The following is a 21,542-nucleotide window of genomic DNA, read 5'->3' as shown; positions in this document are numbered from 1 at the left end:
TCCTGCTCACAGCTGTGCAATGGTCTTCCTCCACTCAGAACAAAATCCCAAGTGCCACCATAGTCTAACAGACCCCACGTGATCTGGCTCTTTTTTACCTCTATGACCACACACACACACACACGCACACACACCACTCACTCACACTGCCCTCCTTGGGCCTCAAGGGCCTTTCCACTTGCTATTCTGTAAGGCTCTTTCCCAAAATATTTGTCTAACTGGCTCACTCCTTCACCTTCATTCACACCTCTGCTCAAATGTCACCTTGGGGACACCTTCCCTGACCTCACTCTCTGAAGTGGCAGTCCCTGACACACTTTTCCCTTGCTTATCTTTTTTACAGCCATTATTACTACATATATTTATGTTGCTTACTTACCACCTTTTTCCCCCACTAGAACATGTTCTCCATTAGAAAGGACAGAAATCCATCCTCCAGAACAGAACACAGGAAGTTTTGCTGTAAATGGTCAGAGAGTAAATATTTTACACTTTGCAGGTTGGACGCTCTCGGTAGCAACTACTTGACTCTGCTGTGCAGCATTATGGCAGCCCCAGATGATACATAAACAAATGGGTGAGTCTGTACTCCAATAAAATTTTATCTAGAAAATCAGACAAAAGGCCAGATTTATCCCACAGGCTACAGTTTACCAACCACTGTTCTATAACAAGTTTGGCATGTGCAGTACACTAAATTAATCAACCATCTCGCTCTTCTTGGTCTCTAAAGCTACCTTTAATTAACAACATAAAACACCAGTACACCAAGCCCATCAGAAAATGTAACTTCAAAATAGCTTTTACACATCTTTTAGCAAAAAATCCATTTGAGATTAATTGTGTTCCTGAATGGCTTTTTGAAGGATATGCAATGTGTTCATTCTTACCACTGTAAGTACATAAACCATGTTATGATCCTCTGCAGAAATGTTTTTATTAAGTTGTGTTTTAACTTGATTTAAGGACATTACAATAATCAGACCTATAAGAACCACTGTGTATGTACTGTACAAATGTCCTGAGCACACCTCCTACTAAAGCATTCAGTGTGACCTATACAAAACCCAAGCTGAAGTTGGGGAACATTTTGAGGGAAGGAAACTGGTATGATTTTTTACAGAAAGCAAAAACTACGGTGTAGAGCTGGGCATGTTTGCCTTCCAACTTGGCCATCAGGATGTTCAGCCAAGTTCCTAGTCGGCCTGTGGCAGAATGGTTATGTCACCAATACCCATGCCCTCTCTTCTCCAGGGTTCACAGCCAGACTACATTTTCTACCCATAGTACATTAAATAAGGCCATGTCTGAGTCCAGCCTGTGGGATGAGGAGTGCTGTGTGCTGGCCCATAAGACCTCCCATGGGACTTGGCTCTCTCCCTGCCCACCAGCTGGAATGAGCAGGTTCCTCCTTCCTACTGGAGGCTGAGTCACAGGTGGAGAAAGCCTGACTACCTGAGTGGCTCTGAGGAAGACCACCCCACCAGGTCCCCAACACTAAGCTTCAACAAGGGTGGGAAATAGACAGTTCTTGTGCTGAGTCACCAAAATCTTGTATTATTAAAATAGTTAGCCCATCACATCTAAAACACTGACCTGGGAGACTCAAACCTTGTTGAAAGTGCAAGTCTTATTTTTTTAATTCCTTATCTGCATATAGTTTGATTCTCACTACTCATATCCAGCTTTATTATCATGAGTATTTTCTATAAGCTCATTCAAGTCTTCATTTAATGGGGGAGAAGACAAACCTCCACTGTTTATGTTCAATAAAATCATAAGCATCTCAAACAATAATGATGTATCTCAAACTATACATATTCCATTTAAACAAAACTCTATTTGTAACTTTCACTTATATAGTTGTTTGAAGTTAAATCAGTGTCTAAAAAGAGAAAGAATGAATATTAAAATGCAAGCCAATACATTCTGTTTCAAATGACATGTGACAATCATTAGAAACCAAATAGCCTAAGAAATTAAACCACAAGCTCTTAAACTGTCTAGCGAGAATAGGTAACCATAAATGTAGCTTAAAAGAAAAAATTATTCTAAACCTTTTAATGCATAAACCCTATACAATTCTTTCAAATGATGCCCTGAGGTTTTGTAGTTTCCAGAATTTTATACTTGAGGAGTAGTCTGGAAGGAACTGGACCTGTCAGAAATGAAAGTTTTTAATTAGCCTGTGCAACGCAATGGACAAATAGTGCAGGAGCTAGGAAAATTTAATTATGGCTCAGGTTGAACTTCATTATCATTGATAAGCCTTGTAACCATTCAAAATTATAATGCCAACTTCGAAAAAAGAGAAACATTTTAATAATCTTCTTGCCAGGGATATCTCAAAGAACAGTTCACATTTTAGGAAAGCCTTTGGAAACAATGTTGTTTGCAGTGTGTAATTAAAATCTAAAGACAGGTGACTAGGGAGTTTGGGGGCTTCTGTGTATTTCTGGCTTTTAAATAAAAAACCTGGATAAGTAACTCTAAAAGATGGACCAAAATGGGAGACAAATACTATGGCAAACCAAGAACCAAGATATGTTTTAAATTCTATAAGGTAGTTATAATATAAAACGTGTTTTTCTATTTCTATTGAAAATGGGCATGTATCCTACATTGGAAAATTATAGTCTTCCCCTCAAAATTCAGATCTCATTTTTTAAAAGACAGAAAGTAAGTTCCTCCTCATTCTAAGCTGTAAACAGCCTCTCTCAGAATGACACTTACACATAAACTGCTTCCTCTCTCTACCTGCCACCTTTCTGGTTAATGTCGTCCCTCAACTTGAACTAGACACTTTACTCCCTCAGTATGTAGATTGTAGATGCTGTTCCTGAAATCTGCAAGCCTCTCCATAAGCGATGATTCTAAACTAAGGACAGAATAGGGCAGCAAAGAGTTACAATGTCAATTGAGAGCTGGAATCTGTCTAGGGAATACCCTAGCCCAGGATTACATAACAAACAGGCAAAACCACAAACTGTGTCATGTACATATTTTGAGGGGCGGAACAAACAACTGTGATATTAGTAGAGCAAAATGATTCAGATTAGTTTCCAAAATTACAAAGTAGTGACCCTGTTCTTATTGTATGGTTGTGACTCAAAACCTATGACATATTCAGTCGATGAAAAAAATATCTGAGTGTCTACTATGTACAGAGAAGACACCACTTCATCCATTTAAGTGACTAAATATGGGCACATGGGATTCTAGTTCACAATCACATCCACACGTTTGTACTGTAATAAAGCTTCACTGAACTGTTCGTGTACACAAAATGGGTAACAGCACTAGGAGAGGACGTCATGCAATGAACTGAACAGGAGGCTGCTGCGTGCACTGCAGCACAAGCTTTAAAACCTACTATGGCTGCCAACAGCCAAAAAAGGAAATATTCAAAGACCAAATATCACAAAGGATGTGGGAGAATGGCAGGCTGGAGCAGAGAAGGCTCTGAGTATTACCATGTGAGCTAAAGTTATGACCTAAATGACATCTTTACATGACTACGATGTTTAAGGGTAACCTGACAGAGCTGGAACACACTTACTCTGCACTGAGTCCAGAGCATCATGCTGTCTGGTTTCCACCCACAGGGAGTTTATAGTTAGCTAGAGAGACAATTTACCCTCTGTTTGACCTCTCTAGCTTTTGGAGGATAGGGGCTTGGTCATATAACACTGTTATCACCACTAACTAGAATAATACACAGTACGCATTTAAACCTTTGTGGACCAACTGAAAGAGGGCAAAAACCAGAAACTGAAAGAAAAAAAAAATAAGGAAAACTGAAAAAGTTCAAGAAAATATAATACAACAGAAGATGTCTTTAGTTTAATTTCAAGACCATTGTTCTAGGAGGTCAGAGGGCACCCTAAGAACAGGACCATGGGAAAATTTCGCAAGTAGTAAGTGGAGAAATGACCCCAGATGCTGAGCTCAGAGTCAAGACCTGGTAGTTCGAGTAGACCTGAGAGATGAGATAATACCCTGAGATTCTGGGACATTTAAAATAAAATAAAAAAAAAAACCCAAGAGAAGGAAAGAGCTAACCTCAACGAAGCAGGCCCAGGGAAGAAGAAACAGAACAGCTGGCTCCAAAGATGATGAGTTAATCCGAGCACGGAAAAATGATTCTAATCTAAGGACATCTGTGAGGAGAGTAGGCAGGCGCTGACACACACCACACGCAGAGCTGGCCCTGAGGTAAGGCAAGTAGCAGAGAAAGTTCTGACAGGAGAAGGCACCCCCTCAGAAAGAACAGGACAGCACAGCCACAGAGAGAACAGGACTTTGAGGGGCCACTAGGCCCTGGGAAATGGCAAAGCAAACTGGAGGACCCCACCCTGAGAAGGACCAACTAGTCCTAAGCGCAGCACACCTTAAAAGGGAGGGAGAAGGGTGTTCTTTGAAAAGACTGAATAAAAGAAAATCAAATCAATGTTAAAAAAATATTTCACCCTGCACAGATGTCCCTCTCTAGTGAATGCTCGCCTTTCTTCAGCGTTGCCAAGTTTTAGAAAGAACTGCCTGCCCTGACCAGCTAGCTTCCCCGCCTCAGCGCTATTCACTTGTTGACCCACAGCGATAAGGCTCCCCTGAGACTCCTCTTGCTAAATTCAGTAATTATATCCTAGAGCTGAATCCAATGGAAGCTGAAACCACTATCTAAATGGATGGCTCCCTAGCACCATCTCCCTCTTGGATCTTTAACAGGCTCAGATCTCTCTATTTGAAAGGGAAAAAAAAAAAAAAACGCCCGCCTTGACCTACCCTACAGCCACCCTCCACCAGCACCACTGCTTGAGCTGTCCCCACCACAGGCACCGCTTCCTGGCTCCCCCTCACTCTTAAACCTGCTTGCAAACTGGCTCACCACTGCTGTCACCTGCATCGCTAATGACCCCCGGCTGTTGCCATCCCTCTTCACTGAGGTTCTCCGGGACCACGGCTTCTGAGACACCACTTGGTGTCCCTTGCAGTCTCAGCGTGGGAACCTGTTCTCCTGCCTACCTTTTAAACACAAGAGTGTCTCAGGTCACATTGACACCACTCCTTTTCTCTCTGTAACCTCATCTACTCCAACAGCCTCCAGTAACAAATACAGGCAAAGATAGAAGCTCCAGAACTTTCTCTGTTCACCGCACCCTTAGTGTCTCAGGTCAAAAGAAATGCCTAACTGAACTGTTATAAGTTCAAATAACATAAGTATTTATGCCCTAGCAGCTTAGTACTCATTTGAAAATGGCATACTTCATCTGAAAGAGAATGGGTATTTTGATTTTATTCTCAAACCACAAGTATTTACTAGCGGCATGTGTGTACCTGTTGAGCACCCCACACTTCTCACACCTTGGAGTCAGACTGGGTACCCCTTCCCTCATTTCCTGTTCTGCTCTGATTGTCACATGGAACAGCAACCACTGAAAACCCAGCTTTACTAACATGACATCATCAGAAGCACTGCAGTGCAACCTACTGTGGAAACTGTTAACTCTCTGAGCCAGTACTCCCCGCAGGGCCTGGCATATGTTACATAGTGCTGTTTCCTTCAACAATTTAATACCCTGCGGTCTCCCTCTGAGTGCATAGTGGCTCATCAGCAAATGCTCTGGGAACCGTGGTGCTAAAAACACCCAGATGTGTGTCTATGGTCCAGATGTCTTCCAACACCCAGACCCCGAAGGCAGACAACTGAACACTATGTCCCAGAGCACCTTCAACTTAACAAGGCCAAGTGTAACCCATCAGCTGTTCCCCAAAATGGCAGCTTCTACCCTCCATTCCCACTCCTGAGAGAGGCACCATCATTCACCCAAGGGCGCAGCCAGAACTCAGCACTGCCCTGAACTCCTCCCTCCTTGAAGTTCCCTCCCAGTCTTGCCCCATTTGCTCCAAAGAAGGCAAATCCGCTCATAGCTTCTTTGGCTCACAACTCTCCAGCCACTTCCTATGGCCCACGGAGGAGCCCAAACTCCTGTAACAGGAATCGTGAGACCCTGTGCAGCACAGCCCCTCGTTTCTGCTCCTGTCTCATCTTCTTCATGCCCTTTCTTTGCCCTTTCACACTGAACTTTGTTTTTAGTTGCCGTAAAGTACCATCTCTCTGACAAGCTTCTCTACACTCTCTCCTCAATTCAGACTATGACCAATTCCTTTCCTCGTACTTCTCTGGGAAGCTTTTCCTCATCTCTCTGAACAGAACCTAAGCTTGGGTAAGCTCCTATGAGCTCCTGCAGCTGGCCTCTTTCAGAGCCCTAGTCACACACTGCATTATAACCAATGCTTAAAAATGCCCAAGAGCAGAGCTGACAGTAAGCTCATCTGGGGCTGACGGAGGTGTCTGCCTTACTTATATCTGTATCCCCAGCACATATTATAAACCCTGAAGAATGCTGAATGACTAAAGCAAGTGAAAGAATGGATCCAGTCATTCACGTGCTGCCCCATGGCCCTCACTGCTTACTGACTCTATCACATGACACTGTGATATTATGGCACTGTGCTGAAATTATCTGTCTCAGTAGACTATCAACACCTTGAAAGCTCTTATCTATTATTTCTGCAAGCCCAGTATTAAAATAGTGCCTGGTTACTTAGGCAGTCACTAAATGGCTTCCGAATAAAAAAAGTTTACTGAAAAAAATCTAAAAGGCTACACCCCACAGTATTAAGTGTGGTAATTTTTGGAGGAAGAAATAGAACTAGGATGATAAGAGGAGGAAAAAGAAACTGATGCTTTTGATTCCATGTCTCTCTCTTAGTGATATTAAACTGACTTTACCATGTGCATTATTTATGTATTACTGGTATAGAATATGTCTGTATTACCGGCATAGAACCAGCCCTGAAGAAGGATGCATGAACTGCAAGCAGCATTTGGTTCCAAACGCCCAAGGGCAGGTCCCAAGAAAACCTGACCTTAAAGACAAAAACAGGGTACTAAGAAAAAAAGGAGTGAAAGAGAAGTTGAGCACTGAAGATCTCAACAGTGATGAGAAGGCACTTCCAAGAGAATGAATAACATTCATTCCACCCAACATAACATTCCACCCAAGTGGAAAACATAATCTGTGATTATTCTTCAAATAAAGTTCTGGGAACTTTAAAAGAAAACCACTGATACTGGCCCACTAACACAGACAATTCTTGTTAACACTTACAACAGACAATTACTTTAACCGAAACATTCCAATAACCAAAAGGTTACTTGCCACATGCAGGTTTCTATGGGAAGTATAAAGTATGTCTACAAAGACACACTGAGAATAGGTAAGAGGCAACAATGTTGGCGTGGCCACTTAGGCAAAGGGTCATCCACCTTTATTTTCAGAATTGAGTATAGCACATCACTAGCTATTCATTAATTTTAAATAAACAGATAAAACAACCGCATAATGCAACTTCCTATCAGCAACTGGAAAGACAAGAACAAATTTATATGTAGATATTCTAAAACAAGGGTTTTTTTCACTGTTTTAAGGAAACAGTGGCTACAGGTCACACTGTAAAAATATAGTCAATCAAACTTTCCAACCTAGTGAGCTTTAACATCTGAAAAAAACACTACTTCCGTGAATATAAATTAAGATCTTTAAAAATGAAGAAAAATGAGTACTACTTGGACGCTATTAGAAAAGGAGACCAGACTCACAATCAGAACGGCCTATGGGAAAGGTCAAACCCAGCTTTCTTTTGTTTAACCTCTCAAGTAGATAAAAGAACTAGCTTTAGAGAATCACTGCATTGTTTCACTGCTAGAAAAGGAAAGTTGGTAAAGCCTATACAAAACGCAGCAACCAATGTACAATAGAATTTGCCCAGAGGTGATAGAAAAATAAGACAATTATAACACTCTGAACTTAGTTTTGATGGAGCAGCAGACATTTTAAGTTTTAGACAAACCTAATTCTTAAGATGCAAAATATTTCAAGTGGCTAGCCCCCTCCCCTTATAAAATGTGCATTCCGAATCGTAAGTTAAAATCTCATGCCCCATTATGCATTTGACTTGGATAGCTTCCAGGCAAAAACTGGCCTTTAAAATTTTTCTTTTAAACTCAGAGATTATTGCTGGTAGTGACTGCGAAAATACAATTAATCCTCAAATGAGAAAGAATTCCTATTCCGCCCAATAGCAGCTAAGAAAACGAGATGCTTCCATTCATCCCTACACCCTTCACTTAGTTTCTTAATAATTAAGAACTCTGCTTTCCGCCAGGGAACTGTCACTTGCAGAAAAGCTCATCCAAGAAGAAAACGCCATTGCCCATAAACACCCGAGACGGAGTGGGAAAGGTTTTCCACTCGCGGAAGCCCCAGCGCGGAGGCGGCGCGGCAGCTCCCGCCCGCCGCTCACCGAGTCTCCCGGGGCTGATCCATCCAGGCGGAGCGGCTCCCGGCGCGCCGCCCTCTCCTCTCGCCCTGCAATGTGCCGGGCTGCCCGATCCCCTTCCCCGTGCTCGGAGAGCCCAGCCGCTGAGGCCGGGAGCCCGGGAGAGGGGGTACCGGGCGCAGGGCTCTGGGGCGCAGAGGCGCGCGGAGAGCGAAGCTGAGGGTTGCAAGGGCCGGACCCGCGCGGCAGACACGCGGAGCTGGACCAGCTGAGGGCAAGGGCGCGCGGGGCCAAGAGGGATGTGAATGTCCCGGACGCCGGGCAGCCCGGGGCGCCGAAAGCGGGGCTTGAGCGGAGGCCGGGGCGAGAGCCGAGGCCCGGGCGCCACCTGAGGCCGGCATGGTGGCAGCCTGCCCCGCAGCCCGGGTAGTGCGCACCCGGCAGCGCCGGGGCCGGAGGGCGGGGGGCGGCGCGGGCGACAACGGCTGCGGGAAGCCGGGGCTGGCGCAGCAGACGGCGGCGACGATGCAGCGGGAGGCAGGGCAAGGCGCGGGGCGGCGCCGCGGCCCGCAGTGGGCCCTGCCGCCCTCCCGAGCGCGCCCGACACGCTGCAGCAACTTCGCTGGCCGCGGGGCTGTGAAAACCCGGCCCGCGCCCGGCCCTGACCCGGGGCAGCCGCCCTCCCGAACTCAAACAGGGAAGGCGCCAGGACCAGGCAGCCCGTCCGGCCGCAGCGCGCACTCACCGGTCCCGGGTCCCGCCGCCGGCGCCGGGGCTGCGCTCGGAGCTCCATGGTCCCGCCGCGCCGCGGCCGCCCGGCGCTCCCGCCCCGCACCACACCGCACGCAGCGGCGCCAACGACGCCGCCTCCGGCCCGGCCACGGCCGCGGCCACGCCCCCTCTGGGCCGGGGGCCTGGCCCGAGCGAGAGGGGGGCTCAGCGCCGGCTCCACCAATCAAAGCCCGCTCGCCAGGCCGCTTCACCAGGATTGGCGAGCACTTCGGCCAATGGGGGAGCGATAGGAGCGCGGAGCGTCTGCGCCGAGGGGCGGGGGATTGCGGAGGAGGTGGCTCTCACGCTCGGCCCCCAGCCCCCGGCTCAAGACCAGGCTTTGGCCAGCGCGCCTTTCAGAGAGGCCAGGTGGGGGTATTTGGGGCCAATTATCGTGGAGGCCCCGTATCACCGGTGCTTACGATGCACCCACTGCAATGCCTTTGAGTTTTCACCCACCCCGATCCCTACCTGGAAACAGGTTTATCTACCTGTGTGCTGTCAGACGTCCTGCAGGGCTGAGGATCAGGCAACCCTGACAGGATTATAGCCATGTCATCAGTTGGTGTTACGCCCTTGTCAAATCCGTTAAAATTCTGCCCACAAAATCTCATCTCCCTCTACAAAGTCTTTCCGTTTTATACCCTATCTCCAGTCTCTCTCCACCGCAGATGTGAGAAAATTCACAAGATGTATTAAGCATAAGATAGCCCTGAAACTACCAACCTAAGCCCCGCGGCTATGCAACAGAGCCAGGTGGTACTGCATGACTCAGACAAAAACTTAAAATAGGGGAGGAAGAAAGGAAAGGAAGGAAAGAAGACAGAAAAAAAAAAAAAAGTATGTTCTGCTAGGTTCTAAAGGGAGGGGTTTCACATCATCGAATAGAAATGTTATCTTTATTTCACTTGCATGCCTTTATTCTTTGGATTTATCAGTAAGAACACTAAATTGAAACTGAAAAACTTTCAGGAAAAAAGTTCAAATCCCAATAAAGAGTTCAAGAAAAACTGTCAGGTTGTCTTGCTCTCGTCTTTACAAACGAACACGTGACAACTGTTTCAGTTAGTAACACAGCAACTAAAAGCTAGGAAAAATGAATAGCAGTTGATAACAATTTTAGCGAAGTTTGCAGCCCCAGAAATGCAGAGGAAAAATCATATAGCCCTTTTCCTGTGTAATCTATTAACCTACACTACATTATTTCTAAAGGAAAGATTTTTAAAAGTTCTATTTTAAGATGACATACAGTTTACATATGATGTCAACATGAAGTGCACTGGTAATTAATAAGGTAAGCAAGAAATTCATGAATAATTACAGTGTTCTGTATCTGAATATTCATAGGGGAGTGAAAAATTTCTGCTGAATTCAAGCTGGACTGACTTTCAAATTTAAATGACTTTTCTTCATTTTGTCTTCACTTACCCAGGGGAGTAGCTTCCATGCCTATATTTAGGTCATTGATTTAGAATTCAAAAAGATGAGGGTGTAGGATACCCAGAGTATATTTTAAGGGTTGCTAATCACATTTCCCTGGCTCCTTCCCTCTTCAGTGACCCCTGCCTGCCTTTTATGAACTGCTGCTACACTTAGTTCAAACCACTATTAGCCCTTAAGTCATAGTGTTCTGAAGTGTTCAGAATTGTTTCAGATAGGTCAGTCTTATCTCTAATTAAATGGTAAGTTCCATGAGGGTGAGATACTTTTTTTATACTCCAGTTTCCCCCCCCCCATACTGCCCAGCACATGCTGAGCATATAGTAAATATGACTCTATCCTTAGTACTGTGTCCATTATATAGAGAAATTTTTTTCAAATATAGAACCTCTGTGAACCAGTTCTTTATATAAAAACTGCTTAGAGTAGTTTTGTTAGGAGGCTAGAGCTGGACACTTAATAGTGCTTGAAAAATATTGTGAGATCCTGGAGTGAATAGGTTGCCTCTAACAGAAATTTGATTAAAGTGATTACCATTAAATAGGGGGTGCTTCTTATTACATAACAAGAAGTCTGGAGACAGCCCTGGGCCTTCTGAAAAATCTCCATCATGTCATTGTATCTCATTATCCTTCTATCTATTGGCTCTACTGTCCTTGACACGTGACTTTATCTTCCTCCTCAAAGGTAACTGCTCCCCTTCTGAGTATTGTATTAAATGTGGAAAATGGTAGGGGGAAGGGTAAAGGGCAAAAGATAAAAGAGATGCACGTCAACTGAGTCTTTGCCTTTCACAGTCTCTCTGGGAAGCCCCAACCAGCACTTTCTGCTTGTTTCCTATTGGTCAAACCCTTGTCACACTGACCACCCTGAAATGCAAAGGAGTCTGAAATACTAAGTATTTTAAACTTGGGATCTTGTCTGCAACAATGTCTGGGTCTGATAATACGGGAGAAGAGGAATACAGTTTCTGCCCTAGGGGCCAAATAAATGAACACATATTGGACCCCTCTCTATTTATTCATGAGATGGATCACTTAAAAAAAAAAAAGACATTCAAATATCAGTAAGAAAACAAATGACCCACTTTAAAAATGAGCAAAAGATCTCAACAGATGCCTCACCAAAGTAGAGGTTGCGGTGTACAAATGGCAAATAAGCATTTACTCCACACAATGTTAAAGAAGTACAAATTAAAACAGCAATGAAATACCACAACATACCTTGTAGAATGGATAAAATCCAAAAGCTAATAATACCAAATGCTGATGAGGATGTGGAGCAACAGGAACGCTCATTCATAACTGATAGAAAGGCCAATGGCACAGCACTTTGGAAGATACCTGGGCAGTTTTTCACAGAGCTAAACACAGTCTTCCCATAGGAGCTAGCAATCGTTTTCCTTGGTATTAACCCAAATGAGCTGAAAACTTAGGTCCACACAGAAACCTACACATAAATGTTTAGTCACCATCACCATACAATGGAAGCAACCAAGACATCCTTCAGTAGGTGAATGGATAGACAAACACATTCGGACAATGAGTCATTACCTGACAATAAAAAGAAATGAGAAGGTCATGAGAAGACATGGAGGCACCTGAAAAGAATGTTACTGAGAGAAGCCAGTCTAAAAAGGCTACATTCTGTAAGACTACAATTATATAACATTCTGAGAAAGGCAAAACTTTGGAGAGAGTAAATAGATCAGTGGTGCTGGGGAGGGGAGGGAGGCATGCACACCAACAGAGGATTTCAAGGGTAGTGAAACTACTCCATACAACACTACAGTGGTGGACACATCATTATGTATTTGTCAAAATCCATAGAACATAAAACAGCAAAGTGAACCTTATTGTAAACTATAGACTTTGGTTAATAAAAATGTATCAGTATTGGTTCATTAATTACAACCACACAAATGCAAGATGTTAATAACAGGAGAAACTGTGTGTGGGGTAGAGGGATGGGGATGGTGAGTTTATGGAGCTCTGTGTATTATCTGCACAATTATTCTATAAATCTAGAACTGCACACAAAAAAAGATCTGTTACTCATCTTTAAAAAAATAGGAACCAGCCATAAGAAGAAAACAAATCCTACCATTTGCAACAACATGGATGGAGCTAGAGGGTATTATGCTCAGTGAAATAAGCCAGGCAGAGAAAGACAAGTGATTTCACTCATCTGTGGAGTATAAGAACAAAGCAAAAACTGAAAGAACAAAACAGCAGCAGACTCACAGAACCCAAGAATGGACTAACAGTACAAAAGGGAAAGGAAGGAACTGGGGAAGTTGGGTGGGAAGGGTGTGATAAGGGGCAAAAAGGGATATTACAATCAGCACACATAATGTAGCGGGAGGTGGGGATACGGGGAAGGCAGTATAACACAGAGAAGACAGTAGTGATTCTATAGCATCTTACTACGCTGATGGACAGTGACTGTAATGGGGTGTGTGGTGGGGACTTGATAATAGCGGGAGTCTAGTAACCATAATGTTGCTCATTTAATTGTACATTAATAATAGCAAAATAGAAATAATAAAATAAAAAATAGGAACCATAGTTAACAGTGTCAACCTAATGAAGTTAACATAACAGAGAGAAAAAAATTGGAGGAGTCCCCTTTGCATTAAGTTTTGGACCTTTCATTCGTCCACAGACAAGTTCTATTGCCCTTCCACTATGGCTAAATGGTAGAAGTTCTTCACCACACACTTTTTCTTAGTTTTGAGAGCTTCTCCTAATTTTTTAGATTTAAATTTTTCGTATGTGAAGAAAAGTTAAAGGAATGGTACAATGAACACTTAAATACCTTTTTCCAGATTTACCCATTGTTTGCACACTGCCACTTCACTTCTTCATTTTTAATCGCAGCCTCTCTCCCTCGCTGCGTTCTCTCCCTCCCCTGTGCTCTCCCTGCTCTATTTCTCTCTGTCTGTACACATGACTTCTTTTGTTTTAACTCAACCCCTGAGGACCAAAGGCAGACACGGAGACACTGTACCCTAAATGCTTCATTTCAGCATGTAGCTCTGAGAGCAGAAAGGTCTTAATTGTTCTAGTATTTAAGAAGAGGCAATCAGAGCCTATAAAATGCAATCATGGAGATGTGGTACCTTCAACTCCTCAAGATCTCGTTACATTCCCGGCTATATAATGCCCTTATCCCCAGGACCTGGAATCATGCTAAATTTGGGAGTGAGGGAAGTGGTGGGATGGCATCATGCTAAAGAGAATTCTGGCGATGCAAGCAAGGCATTGGTGTTCTGTGAAACGACATGGGTGAAGCACGTGATCCTGGACCCCGGGCTGAGCTGAGCACATGTTGTCTAGTGTTCTGATGACAACTGAATGAGCTCCCAAGCGTATTCCTAAGAAGATCTTCACCACTATATTTTTTAAACCCCTATATCTTTAAAAAGATGAAATGTGTCATCTCTGTTCCTCTTTACCCTTGCTGGGTCAAAATCTTGGATAAATTCCCAAAGTTAAAATTAAGCAGTTTTAATGTCATCTTTACTTCAAATCAGATGAATCTGAGAGTGATGACACAGTGACTTTTTAAGTCACTTTATAAATGAGACACTTGCTGAATGATTTGCTTAAGTTCTCTTTTATCATTACTGAGTCTTCAGTGAAAAAAACACAATTGTCATTCATTTTACTTAATGGCACGTCATCTTAATGGCACGTCATAAAAATTACAAACTGTTTTGCATTTAGGAACTGATTCAGTCTCACTTTGGGGAAGCTAAAGAACAAGAGTGGTTACTAATTAAAAGAATATAATTAGAATATGTAAGAAATCTAATTATAATTGTCATCCTTTTGACATGTTCATTTGTACTTGTTCTCAGAGTGAAGTGAAATGGTGACTACAAATACCTCAGTTCTCAAGAATTAATTTAGTTCCATACATAAATCTTTATAAACACGCTTCACTTACTTTAGCCATCTTTTGAAAGATACTATCTATTTTTATCTTGACACGGAAATGAAATAAAAACATACATCTATATACCCACATCTCACAAGAACAAAATTTTCCTGAGAAAAATGAGGAACTTTACCTTAAACTGGAATTTTTACCCAATTAACTCATGAGAGCAGGATGCTATATTGGTATTAATCTTATTTTCAAGTGAGGGAAATTACGGGAAAGTGAAAATAACATGTATTGAGAAGTCACTATTTGCAGTATGGTGTGCTTGCTACATTTAACATTCATAACATTTACTGGGTACATGGTATTATGCCCATTCCACAGATAAGACACAGAGAAATTACATTATTTACCCAGGGTACTCAAGAATCAGTGATATTTTCATGGGAAAACTGTTTTTCATTGAACCAGGACAGCCATGAGTGTTGCCAAGGGAGACGGTGGGGCAAGGTGGACACACTATTATGACAGCACAGACAGGACTTCTCTCTTCTTCTGTCCCCCAACCTCCTTTCCCAGTGCTACTACCCAAGTTGAGGTCACTGCCATTACCACCACCTTCTGTGCTGTGGCCATAACTCTAACACATTTCCCTTGACTTCATTCCCCTTCCGTCTGTTTTCACACTATCTATGGGTGATTCACACTATCTATGGGTGATTTGTAAAATACAGATGTGATTGCATCTCTCTGTTGCTCAAAAAATTTCAGAGGTTCCTACCCTCTACAAGATAAGGCCAATAAAGCCCTTAATAATTATCTGGCCCCAACCAGTATTCCCAAAGCACCCTGCAGGACTCACATGCTCCCTTGTGCCTGGGCACTCGCTGTCTGAACACCCTTCCAGCCCTTCTCGACCTGGGAAGCTCCCCTTTCACAACTCGCAGATGGAATGTTCACCTTCTCTGAAGCCTCCCTGCAGCGTTAGGCACTCCCCCTCTTGCAGTTAGCCACGCCCCCTCCCTGCAAAGTTTGCCGTGCCCGCCTTTGCACTCTTCCTGTACCCCTTCTCATATTTTTCCTACCACCCCACTGGACAAGGAATTCCTAGAGGGCAGACACCATTTCTTATTGATCTTGAATCCCTAGCCCCTAACACATGCAAGGCATATAGTTAACATTGGTTGAATGGATTTTTCACATCATAGGAATAACTAATATCCAAACAATTCAAAGAGCACTTAAAGACAGAGGATTCCCAGGCATCAAGCTTAGAAGTTTCATCGGTGAGCATGTGGAAAACAGGCTTCCATCCCCCGTGAAGGTCATGAGACTGATGACAATGACATCAGGAAGAAGGAAGGTGTCCCCGGGACTGTTACTACCTGGTGCGGAGTTTAGTTCCAGGCATGGTCGATCGGTGGTGGCCTGGGTATGCTGCCTCCATCCACACTGTCCCAGCCACGCAAGGCACTTGTCAGCTTTCCTTGACCTTCACCAGATAGACACATAATTCTGGCTTTGCTGGAGGAAGAAGGGAGGTAGAACACCGGATCTGAATTAACCTGGTTGCTGACTGTGTTACAACAAGATAAGCACAGGCCGTAATTAGACACCATCTGTTGTCTGCTTACTCTGGGCCCCAGAACCTTGGGAGGCAGGGCAATGGGATGCAAAGGGCATGAGCTCTGGAATTAAACCCCTCAAGATTTACACTCCACATCCACTGTTTACTCAGGGAAGTAACTTGATGTCTCTGAGCCCCCATTTCTCTCATACAAAATGAGCATAAAAGGAGCCATACCATCACGGGAGTTCAGGAAACACTGATTATTCCTCTTCTCCCCCTTCCTCTCCCATCAAGACCACACACACTGATTTTCAGGGCCCGTTCCCCTCACCACCTGAAGGAAATCTGTTTTAAGTCAGTATTTTACAAACAATGCAGAGGGTTACCTGGAAATGACTGAACCAAAGCTTATGAATTGAACTAAAGTTCCCTGTGTATATTTAAACAAACAGTAAGGGGGTATAGGTGGGGGTATAGGATGGACCTGTGTATGCAATAACACAGCTTTAAAAAATCCAACCCTGTGGCCTGAGGTCGCTAAGGGCAATGACCCTGTGCTGGTCCCACACAGACCTCCCCCAGTTTGTTGACTCCTGTTTGGGACCTCTTCTGCTTTTAGATCCACATGTCCCTTATTTTCACATGTTTACAGAAATGAAGAGCAATTGCTCCAAATTTAGTTATTAAACTACAAAGCCCTCATTTTATCACATGAATTATTACTGTTCTTAATTTGGTCCTGAAATGCATACAGTACTCTCTCATGCAATGCCTAGTCTGCAAAATCACCTGCTGCTGCAGTGCTCGGGAGGGCTTTTAGCTCTGTGCTGGGCTAAGGTAGAGTTACATAAGCCACCCGGGCTTTGACAAGAAGGAAATCACTCCTGGACTGACACCTACTTGAAGAACTTGCCTTCATTATCAGATGTGCCCCTTAACCAAAAGGGCCTGTATTTTTGCTAGTTAACCATTTCAAACCTACTTATACGTGGGTTGTTTATGCACTGACTTTTCCTATAAACTTGAAAGATTTTAACAGATTTGGGTGTCTTTAAAATTTTATTTTTCCTTAGCAAAGCCTTTGAAGATGGGATATTTGACAGTCATCTAAGACACCGAGAAGTTAAATAACTTGCCTGGAGTCACAAATCTTTATTTTAACAAATTCCAGATTTCCTGATTGCCTTCGTTGCTCATCTGAGTCATTCTTGGTGGAAAGGGCTGTATTTCATACATCGTTAGGATTTCCTGTCATGTCCTCTAGCCCTCACTACCCATAAGAGATTTTCAGTATCCTTCCTTACTACAAAGTACTAATTATATTCCATAAACATTTGCAAAAGGAGACCCAGTTTGCACGGTGCCCTGAAGGGTGCCCAGCCAAGCGGGATGTTTCTTCATACCATCAAGGAGAATCCCTCACAACAGGAAAGGGAAGCTCAGACATGTTTTCAAAGGTAAAAACTGTAAGTCAAGAAAAATTGTAGTAGGTTCTAGGAGAGAAGTCAATGATGAACTTCACTGGAACATCATAGAGAGGGAAAATATATCCACCCAAGTGGAAGCATGGGAGAGGCAGCATTTAAGTTGAACAGTAAAAGGGAGCTGTCATTTTGACAAGCAAAGATAGCTGGAGAAAGGGGCTCCAGTGTGAGAAATGGCAGAGTTGGGGGAGAAGTTGAGAGGTGGGAAATGTTGGAGAAATTCACAGAGAAGCTGGAGGAAGAGATTAGGATATAACTGCATAGGGTCATTAATGTCTTGTTAAGAAATGCAGCCGTTATTGCAGACTTTGAGGGTTCACTGAAGGCAGATGATCCATTTAACAAGGCGTAAGGAGCTCTGAGAGGTCTTTTCTTCATTTGGATCTTTGAGGCAGACATACTCTCTCTAGGTGCCCAGGCTACCTGCTTCTCTCTTGCCTTATATCTGGCCCAAGCCACATATTTGTGTTTCCTATCTGGTCCTTGTGATCCCCAAAGTAAAATCCTAAACTATGTGTGATCGTTAAAATGAAATCACAAAGTAAATAAAATATCAGAGAAAAGAAAGAAAAGACAAAAAAGGAAGGTCGTTTTTCAAGGGGAAAATTAAGCTAAGTTAAGACTAATTAATGGTATTTTAAAACTTCAATTAAACAGTTTAAGTAAGGGAATTTATTAAGCCCCATCAAGATCAAATGTCAAAAACTGTTTAAATAACAGAGATAGGATAAATGCATTTAGGCTAAAAGAGACAAAGATGTAGGAAAGGAAAATGTGAAATACAAAAGTCAAAAGGATAAAAGATACAGAGGTAAAATTATTGTCATCAAAATAAAAAATACATAGCTAGAAGGCATAAGAAAGACTAACAAATCAGGAATAAAAGGACAATTAAAAGTAATAGAATTAGCAGTGAAAACAATTTCAAAGAAAATACATCTGAGCATTCTGAAAATTAGAGAAAGAGAAGGAACATTAAAAATACAAAAAAAAAAACAGCACCGAAAAACATGTAAGTCAAAGTCGCAACAACCCATAAAATAATCTTGAAGTACAAAACTAAAGTACTGAAAAAATTCCAACTGCTCTAATAAAACTGAAGAGAATGAAAGAAAAGCAGCCGGAAGCACACAGTAGTCATCGTCGCGGAGTCCTGAGCCTCGCCTGGCTTCCCATGTTGTTGATCCTAGTTAACACAGGAGCGGAGAGTCTGGGGCAGACAGCAACACGATGCTCAGAGCAAAGCAATGCTTACTGCTCTCTGGTATCCACTACTCTTTTCAGCTGGTATCTGAAATCAGGCGTGGTTTGCCACTTTAATTCAAGCCTCTAGGGGGCACCCACATCAATCTCGGAAGATGGCGTTTGGTTATTACACTTGTCAATGGAAGACCTACTCCTTAGTATAGACCAGGTGGAATTCGCACGTAGCCAGGTTGCCCTTGAGAAGTGGAAACAGGCTGAAAACAGGCAGAGAGAGCACAGCTTCACTGGATGCTCACCGTGTGGTGGGACCCTTCTGGGCCAGGGTCTAGTCTTCACCTTGACAAGTTTAGGAGACTTCCTCCATCAGTTCAGTAGCTGAGGGCTCCTGCCGTCCCCGGGGGGTCATACTCTGCCAAAGGGCCTTGGTAGGCTCTTCTACTCTGAGCAGCACAACACAGACTAACAATGGCAGATGTTTATGAAAAACAAACAACAACTTGTGTTATGCCATTACCTTGGGCATGTCGAAACGAATTAGATCTTAGCTTAACTTGTATTTTCAGTAATCACGTTGTTGTGTTTTTGGTGTTGAGATTCCCTCAGCCCTCTTGGAGATACCACAAAGCAGCCCCGGGCTCCCGTTCTCGGGGACACGCAGGGACGGCCCCCTTCTGCGTGTGGGGTAGCTGAAGAAGCATCCTGCTGAGCAAGGAGTGTTCTGGCTTGGTGCGTCATCAACACTTTAAAAAGTTTTCTTAATTCTTGCCATAAAATCTATTTGAGGCTTAGATCTTACTATGAATTTTACATACTTAGACTCCATGAGATGCCAAGAGGGATGAAGAATGGCTAAGATTGTGACTACTTATGGTTCCCAGTTGGAAAAGGAAATCAAGAACTAAAATTACCTTTGTATCTTTGTATCCATTCTTAATATTGCTCACCCCTTCTCTCACCCTCCCATCCACTCTTGACAACTAGATTACCCAGCAGAACAGTTCCTACATGCTCCTGAAAGGCTTTCCTTCCCAAACCTGGCCTTAAGAGCCCAAAGAATTCTTTCTGTGCCCCTCAAATCATAATGTTGCTCCTGGAACAGAGCACGTTCCAGAGTATGCAAGTATGCATGGACCCAAACCTTCATCCACCTGCCTGTCCATCTATCCACCCATCCACCTATCCATCCATCCATCCATCCATCCACCTATCCATCCACTCATGTATCCATCCACTGACCCACCCATGTACCCTTCCATTCCCTCCTACCTCCACAGGAATAAGGTTTCAGACCTTGGGGGAAAAGGGGGCCGGAAGCACTGCTTTCTCCTTTGACTGATTTTGTGCACATTTTCTTCTTGCTACTTGGCTTCCTGCTTCTCCTTAAAATCTCCTCTTTCTCCTTAATGGACCTTTATTTTATCTCTCCCCTGGCCCACTAAATGAAACTGCTTTCTTATCTATTCTTTTCCTCTTCTGTCCTGTTTTTGTACAGCCGACTGACCTGCTACCAAAACCACCCCAGGCCAGACTGGCATGGAAATCACAAAGTCTTAAAGAAGAACGTGGAGAGGCTTGGGTGATGGGGGAGTGGGGAGAGGGCGGGAATACATGAGATTAACATGGGGCCTCCTCTGGGCTGGAGGCTTACAATAGGCTGTTTCATTCACAATAATCCCATGAAGGAGAGGTTATTCCCAATTTTTAAGAATAAAGAAACTTCAACTAAGAAAAATGCCAAGGTCACAGTGGAGAAACCCTGAAATAAGGGAGGTTGAGGGAAATTTAAGTAAGAAAAGCAAGAGAAGTGGAAGGCAGGTAGATGCGGGGGGAGCGAGCACCCCTCAGAGCTTGGTGTGTCCTCTGCCTCTTTTGCCCTGCACTGTAGCCCTGGATGCCACCTGGGAGGACTGTGCCATCCCGCAGTTCAGGAATGGGAGGCACTGGCAGAAGCTAAGAGGTCAGGAGGAGAGAGAGGGCAGCTTATGCATCCCCCCACCAACCTTTGTCCATGGCCACTGTCCAGCCACCCTTCTTCTACAGCTACAGCTCTCTGGGGTCCCAGTGACACTTTCCTGCCTTTGTCCCTCCAGCCTGCATGTCCTAAAGGCCTTTTACTGTTGCTGGTCCCGAAGTTAGCCCCATCCTTCCTCAAGTCCCCTCAGCCTTACCACACCTCTGCAAATACCCCTTCATTAAACTCTCCAGCGACTCCGCCAGACAGTACCCTCTGTTTCTAGGACCGTGAGATTACATCTATTCAATACTTAGCTATACACATGCCCACAAGTCTTTCAGCCTCTCTATTAGTATGCTTGGGCTGCCTCGACAGAGTGCCACTGGCTGGGTGGCTTAAACGACAGACATTTATTGTCTCACAGTTCACAGGGCTGAAGGTACAAGGTCAAGGTGTCGGCAGGGCGGGTCACTTCTGAGGTGTCTCTCCTGGGCTTGTAGATGCCCCCTTCTTCCTGTGTCCTCACCTGGCCTTCCCAACGTGCACATGCCCCATGATGTCCTCATCCTCTGCTTGTAAGGACACCAGTCATACTGGATTAGGGCCCATCTTAACGGCCTCGTTTTGACTTAATCACCTCTTTAAAGATGCACCTTCTAATGTTGATACACATCCCAGTGGAGATGCGTCTTGAGGTTCTGAAGTTTGGGACCTCACCATATAAACGGGGAGGGGGAGCACAATTCAGCACACAGTAGTATCACTAGTAAGGTCTAACTAGACAACACTGGCTTCAACTTCTATACTGTGGTTTCTAACCTTGTATCTGCCCCAAAGCATGTGGAAGATAAATCACAGCCCTGCTTGGAAGAACCTCTGAGGACAG

General features: G+C 43.9%; 1 protein-coding gene across 4 annotated transcripts in view; it reads right to left on the bottom strand.

Moving 5' to 3' along the window:
- WASF3 (WASP family member 3) overlaps positions 1-9,245 on the bottom strand; it is a 127,720-nt gene extending 118,475 nt beyond the window's left edge. For 2 of the 4 annotated variants that reach the window (XM_037003908.2, XM_037003911.2), the window contains exon 1: positions 9,089-9,245. The gene's annotated coding sequence lies outside the window, so the exon portion shown is untranslated. Of the gene's footprint in view, positions 1-379; positions 461-9,088 lie in introns of all 4 variants that reach the window. The other 2 variants (XM_037003910.2, XM_037003909.2) reach the window with 2 other exon arrangements.
- Between the last annotated feature and the right edge of the window lie 12,297 nt (positions 9,246-21,542).

The sequence above is a fragment of the Manis javanica genome, chromosome 1 (genome assembly GCF_040802235.1).
Source record: "Manis javanica isolate MJ-LG chromosome 1, MJ_LKY, whole genome shotgun sequence".
In the NCBI taxonomy this organism is placed as follows: domain Eukaryota; kingdom Metazoa; phylum Chordata; class Mammalia; order Pholidota; family Manidae; genus Manis; species Manis javanica.
Note: the sequence above shows the minus strand (reverse complement) of the source record. Positions and strands in the feature narration are given on the sequence as shown.